The 7,618-nt window shown below is 28.1% G+C and overlaps 1 long non-coding RNA gene across 1 annotated transcript; it reads right to left on the reverse strand.

Moving 5' to 3' along the window:
• Positions 1-379: 379 nt before the first annotated feature.
• Positions 380-4,205, reverse strand: LOC146999366 (uncharacterized). The gene is made up of 2 exons (XR_015042774.1): positions 3,940-4,205; positions 380-959 (listed from the first exon to the last, which is right to left on the reverse strand). It is a non-coding gene; the product is annotated as an uncharacterized LOC146999366 (long non-coding RNA).
• Between the last annotated feature and the right edge of the window lie 3,413 nt (positions 4,206-7,618).

The following is a 7,618-nucleotide window of genomic DNA, read 5'->3' on the forward strand; positions in this document are numbered from 1 at the left end:
TACTTAATTTCTAAAAGAAGAAGGACTATGAAAGGTCGTCACCAAAGATAAAAATAAAGAAAAAAATAAAAATAAAATGTAAATTAATAAATAAAATTAGATAATTCAATTTAATTAATGAAAATAGTTCAGTAGAAAATTGAAATACCGGAGCTCATCTTAATTTAGACTCCAACAGGAATTATACTTTTGCTCAAAGAGTAAAAAGTACTGGAAGTGGATTTTAGGTGGATTAAAGACGTGACTATGACTTGAGATCGTACTGAAGATGATTGCATTGCATGCATATCCTTCTTTAATTGAGCTGCTGCTTTGTTTTGATGAGCAGATCTCAAAACAAGAGAATAGATAAACAAGAGCTAAGTTCAGAATCCAGAAAGCAAACAGAATTAAAATTTTTTATGAAGAGCATTGCTTATAGATTATAGGTCACATAATATCATGATAAAAGGTGTTTATTACGCTAACCTGTTGACTCAACTTGTACTAGGCCCACCAGCAGCCGAGAGGTAAATCCGCTGAATGCTAGTAATTTGCTCAGAGTTTTATCTTGACGAATAGGCTGGCGGCTCCAGAGGAGATTTTGCTGTTTTCCTCATGTATAAATTGAATCAGAGCCAGTTTTCCTTATATTGTTCCTTTGAAAAGGCATATCTTCTCTTAGACAGATAGTTCTCACATTTTTTTTGACATAATAATCCAATACAATTCCTATTAACTATAAAACTGTGTAGCAAACTCAGCAGTAAAATTCCGCTATGCATAAAAACGCTGCAGCACACATGACTAAAATTTGCTAGATTGCTGTTCCAGGAATGATAATTTCAGCTTATACCCTATGCACAATGTTCACTAGATCTTGTGATCAAATGATTTCTTTTTTGCTTCAAAAACAGAAGAAGTATTTGTATATTTCATACTGCAGTCTGATGATGATTTGCATGATGTTCAGGAATGATCTGAAAAAAAATATATTTATATTGGAATTCAATGCGTAATTGATTGCTCTACTAAATGCATTTAAGTCTACATAGGAAACTGAGAATGGAATTTTAGAAATTTATCTTATACAAATTTATTATGCTTAAACTTACTGAATATCTCTATTTATGGAATAAAATTAAGCAGAGAGAAGGAATATTTCACAAATGGCATGACATGACAAAACTAAAATGTACATAGGCTGTACAATGAAATTTTCTACCATTATGAAGATGTAAGACACAGAGCTCTTAAGTTGTCTGAATAATTTAAAAATAATACACTTGTTATGAATCCAGGTAAACATTGAAATTTAAAATGGAAGTTAGATTTTCAATGTTGATCATAAGTTTCAAGGCTATTAAGTTAAAATGCAGAAAACTTTTCAAAAGAGAAATTAAAAACTGAAAACAGCAAATTACAGAATTAATGTATTCACAAAAAAAAAAAAAAAAAAAAAAAAAATCACAGGAGTTCACCAGACAAACCAGTTAAGAAAAATAATAATTGAACTAAGGAAGTAGCTGTTATTTTGGAAACAAATGAACAAAAACTTTTCATTTGAATAATAATAAAAAAATATAGAGAGATTTTAAATCATTAGTGAAAAGATCATTAAAAATGTCAGTGTGGTAACTGTATTAGAAATCTCAGCTCTTCTACATATAAATCCATTAGTAAGTTTAAATAAATAAATAAAGGTAATACAAGACATTCTGATGGTTCTGATGAAGTCATACATGTGTGCTGATTCATTGCAGTTAGCAATATTTCTTGAAATGTGTTGGCCCTGAAATCAGTTTCTCATGTATTTCAAGGTTTTGAAAAGAAGTAAAAAAAGTATCAAATTGGTTAAAATTTATTCAAAGGGGTTAAAACAAAAAGAGCGGCATTTATCTCATGTACATATTTTAATTCTTTTAGAACTTGTATTTTAGTACCATCAAAAATTGTTTTCAGATTTTTTCATTAAATAGCTTCACAAAACTCACTTCATTCTCTGACAACTGAAAGTATTAAATGATATTGCTTGTATTATTTGTTACTGTACTAAAAATGGTCTGCCTTAATAGATGTTGTGTATTATTTATTTTTAGATTATTATATTAGATTAAGTTTATTCTTATAGGAAAAAAAAAGTAATTATGTATATATGTGCAAGATAAGTTGATAAAAAGGTTAATTTTTTTGATTGTTTACTTAAAACATCCAACGGAAGTCATACACTTAAAATTTATATGTATAAATTGATTCACATATTTGCATTAAACTGAATATTTTTAAATACATTATCTTAGAATAATAATGTACTTATGTAGAATTTACTAATATTTTACTCTATATACATACAAATATATTGCATTATTTCAGACTTCCATATTTAGATATTTGGATAGAAAAGGCCAAGCATTTTTAGATGTCACATCTGTAAATAATATAAAGCAAAATTCTTACAGAAAAAAAAAAAAAAAAAGGGAGGGGAAAGAAAAGGACATTTGAAGTACAGTTCTTATACTAGAAATTAGGTGCTTTAAACCTATAAGTTCTTTTGATAAAGTTAATGACAAGACATAGTGTTGCCATTTATTTTTAAATAGAATATATAAATATGTCATCTATTACTCGTATATAATATATATATATTAATATATAAATATGCTTGAATATAATGTATGATTATCTTCAGGAAAATATTCATAACATTATAATTTTTCTAACAAAAATAATCATCTGTTATCATACTTCAATACCATAAAATATATTTGGAGGTAAAATGACTTTCCTGTATAAAGTTTTATTTTTGAGCTTATGAGGGCAGGATATGATAATAAAACAAATACTGCATAAGTCATTTGTAAGCGATTATTTTCTATATTCAGAAGTCACATATATTTATAAAAAAATACCTTAGAATTATCTTTATTATAATTTTGTACATATCCCCCTCCTTCTTTTCAATATTAAATATAAGAGAGTCAATTGTGTTTTTAATAAATCATCAGGTACACTATCAAAAGGTAAAAAATTTTCACATCTTTATATTAAAATTTGAGTTCTTCTAAGAGTTTAAAACAAACCCACACACAAAAGTTTGCTGTAGAAACCAAAATTATGATAAAAAATTTCTAAACTTTTTTTTTAAGGAGCTGGGTGGTTTGTTTACATTCTTTTTCAGCAAGATATTTTTCGAGACCAGACTCAAAAATGTATGTATGCATGTATATCTGTGCACACACACACAAACGTATGTACACACATATACATATGCTACATGAACACCTACATCGGTACATACAAGCATATGCACATACATTTCTGAATTAATCTCCTGAACACACTCTTTATGTATATGAATGCTTCTGTATGCAATTTTATAGAACTATTTAGCTACACATGACAGAAAAATTACACAAGGTTTTAAGACGATTTTTCAATTTCGTTTCGTAAGAATGTGATTTTACTGCTTGCATGCATGATTTATTTAAATCTGTTGATAAGAATTTCAAGAAATTTTGATTATTTGTGTAAACGCCGCATCAGTATAAAATGATCAAACATTAGCAATTTAAAACAAGAATAATATTCAGATATATTCAAAGTTCTTTATTTTATATAATGTTTTAGATATCTATCAAAGAATGATAGTAATTAGTCATCAAACGAAATAAAAAATAACTTTTTCTTGACATTCTAGCACTACACGGAAAAGCAATTCACCCTTCTGATAATCAACACAAATGTAAACAAACATCGTAAACATCTCTTTACGACTTTCTCAGATCTTGAAACATCAACAAGATCTTAGGCAATAAAATTAATAAAAATTTATGTTGATATGTGCTTAAGAACAAATAGAACAAAATGGCGTAACTTTCAACTAGATAACCAAATAAAGTGTTTACGTTCTAGAGGATTTTATTTACTTCACACACATACATACATTATCTCTACATTTACCTTCATAACTCGTATCATACATAACATACTTCATAAGATACTCTTACAGAATGATTTTCTATAGTAGTAAGCAAATTTTTTTAACAGTTTCTATTTCCTGTCTGCAAAGTACTCCTTTAAATTGCAAGATTTCGCGATATTCATTTTCCTCCTGACAAAGTTCATACACGAATGCAAAACATTAAGGAAAACCTTCGTAATCGATAAACGACGGCCATTTCATTATCGATGACAAGAGTCTGCCTATGGCTGTGTCTACCCGTACGACGTCGGACGTTTAGCTGAAACATGGTAAAAATGCTAAAAGTACGACTAGTTGCGCAGAGAAACCTACGTGATTTCTGCGCATTCCGACCAGTCGTAAAGAGATGTTTGTTTACATTTTTGTTGATTATCGGAAGGGTGAATTGCTTTTCCGTGTAGTGCTAGAATGTCAAGAAAAAGTTATTTTTTATTTCATTTGATGACTAATTACTATCATTCTTTGATAGATATCTAAAACATTATATAAAATAAAGAACATTGAATATATCTGAATATTATTCTTGTTTTAAATTGCTAATGTTTGATCATTTTATACTGATGCGGAGTTTACACAAATAATCAAAATTTCTTGAAATTCTTATCAACAGATTTAAATAAATCATGCATGCAAGCAGTAAAATCACATTCTTATGAAACGAAATTTAAAAATCGTCTTAAAACCTTGTGTAACTTTTCTGTCATGCGTAGCTAAATATTTCTATAAAATTGCATACAGAAGCATTTATATACATAAAGAGTGTGTTCGGGAGATTAATTCAGAAATGTATGTGCATATGCTTGTATGTACGGACGTAGGTGTTCATGTAGCATATGTATATGTTAGGTTAGGTTAGGTTAGGTTATTTAATTACGGCAAAGCCTCGAGGGCTATCTGCCTAAGAGGAGGGATGCCTTCGTGGAGGACTTTCTAAGGGAAACTGGCTCGTATACACGTTACACATGGGAAAAACCACGAAAACACCCATGCAGCCAGCCCGTCCGCGGGATTCGAACCTCGGACCGAACTACCAGTGTTCAGCGACTTTACCGCTCGGCCGCTGGTGGGCGCATATGTATATGTGTGTACATACGTTTGTGTGTGTGTACACAGATATACATGCATACATACATTTTTGAGTCTGGTCTCGAAAAATATCTTGCTGAAAAAGAATGTAAACAAACCACCCAGCTCCTTAAAAAAAAAGTTTAGAAATTTTTTATCATAATTTTGGTTTCTACAGCAAACTTTTGTGTGTGGGTTTGTTTTAAACTCTTAGAAGAACTCAAATTATAATATAAAGACGTGAAAATGTTTTACCTTTTGATAGTGTACCTGGTGATTTATTAAAAACACAATTGACTCTCTTATATTTAATATTGAAAAGAAGGAGGAGGATATGTACAAAATTATAATAAAGATAATTCTAAGGTATTTTTTATAAATATATGTGACTGATTACATACTCTGAATATAGAAAAAATAATCGCTTCCAAATGACTTATGCAGTATTTGTTTTATTATCATATCCTGCCCCCATAAGCTCAAAAATAAAACTTTATACAGGAAAGTCATTTTACCTCCAAATATATTTTATGGTATTGAAGTATGATAACAGATGATTATTTTTGTTAGAAAAATTATAATGTTATGAATATTTTCCTGAAGATAATTATACATTATATTCAAGCATATTTATATATTAATATATATATATTATATTCAAGTAATAGATGACATATTTATATATTCTGTTTAAAAATAAATGGCAGCACTATGTCTTGTCATTAACTTTATCAAAAGAACTTATAGGTTTAAAGCACCTAATTTCTAGTATAAGAACTGTACTTCAAATGTCCTTTTCTTTCCCCTTTTTTTTTTTTTTTTTCTGTAAGAGTTCTGCTTTATATTATTTACAGTAAAAATGCTAGACCTTTTTTATCAAATATCTAAATATGGAAGTCTGAAATAATGCAATATATTTGTATGTATATAGAGTAAAATATTAGTAAATTCTACATAAGTACATTATTATTCTAAGCTAATGTATTTAAAAATATTCAGTTTAATGCAAATATGTGAATCAATTTATACATATAAATTTTAAGTGTATGACTTCCGTTGGATGTTTTAAGTAAACAATCAAAAAAATTAACCTTTTTATCAACTTATCTTGCACATATATACATAATTACTTTTTTTTCCTATAAGAATAAACTTAATCTAATATAATAATCTAAAAATAAATAATACACAACATCTATTAAGGCAGACCATTTTTAGTACAGTAACAAATAATACAAGCAATATCATTTAATACTTTCAGTTGTCAGAGAATGAAGTGAGTTTTGTGAAGCTATTTAATGAAAAAATCTGAAAACAATTTTTGATGGTACTAAAATACAAGTTCTAAAAGAATTAAAATATGTACATGAGATAAATGCCGCTCTTTTTGTTTTAACCCCTTTGAATAAATTTTCACCAATTTGATACTTTTTTTACTTCTTTTCAAAACCTTGAAATACATGACAAACTGATTTCAGGACCAACACATTTCAAGAAATATTGCTAACTGCAATGAATCAGCACACATGTATGACTACATCAGAACCATCAGAATGTCTTGTATTACCTTTATTTATTTATTTAAAGTTACTAATGGATTTATATGTAGAACAGCTGAGATTTCTAATACAGTTACCACACTGGCATTTTTAATGATCTTTTTACTAATGATTTAAAATCTCTCTATATTTTTTTATTATTATCAAATGAAAAGTTTTTGTTCATTTGTTTCCAAAATAACAGCTACTTCCTTAGTTCAATTATTATTTTTCTTAACTGGTTTGTCTGGTGAACTCCTGTGATTTTTTTTTTTTTTTTTTTGTGAATACATTAATTCTGTAATTTGCTGTTTTCAGTTTTTAATTTCTCTTTTGAAAAGTTTTCTGCATTTTAACTTAATAGCCTTGAAACTTATGATCAACATTGAAAATCTAACTTCCATTTTAAATTTCAATGTTTACCTGGATTCATAACAAGTGTATTATTTTTAAATTATTCAGACAACAAGCTTATGATCAACATTCAAAATCTAACTTCCATTTTAAATTTCAATGTTTACCTGGATTCATAACAAGTGTATTATTTTTAAATTATTCAGACAACTTAAGAGCTCTGTGTCTTACATCTTCATAATGGTAGAAAATTTCATTGTACAGCCTATGTACATTTTAGTTTTGTCATGTCATGCCATTTGTGAAATATTCCTTCTCTCTGCTTAATTTTATTCCATAAATAGAGATATTAAGTAAGTTTAAGCATAATAAATTTGTATAAGATAAATTTCTAAAATTCCATTCTCAGTTTCCTATGTAGACTTAAATGCATTTAGTAGAGCAATCAATTACGCATTGAATTCCAATTTAAATATATTTTTTATCACAGCCTTCAGATCATTCCTGAATATCATTCAAATCAACATCAGACTGCAGTATGAAATATACAAATACTTCTTCTGTTTTTGAAACAAAAAAGAATGATGACAAGGTCTAGTGAACATTGTGCATAGGGTATATGCTGAAATTATCATTCCTGGAACAGCAATCTGGCAAATTTTAGTCTTGTGTGCTGCAGCGTTTTTATGAAAAGCGGAAT

This window comes from Stegodyphus dumicola, chromosome 1 (genome assembly GCF_044657685.1).
Source record: "Stegodyphus dumicola isolate Sdum_Otavi_A_Nest chromosome 1, ASM4465768v1".
Lineage (NCBI taxonomy): Eukaryota > Metazoa > Arthropoda > Arachnida > Araneae > Eresidae > Stegodyphus > Stegodyphus dumicola.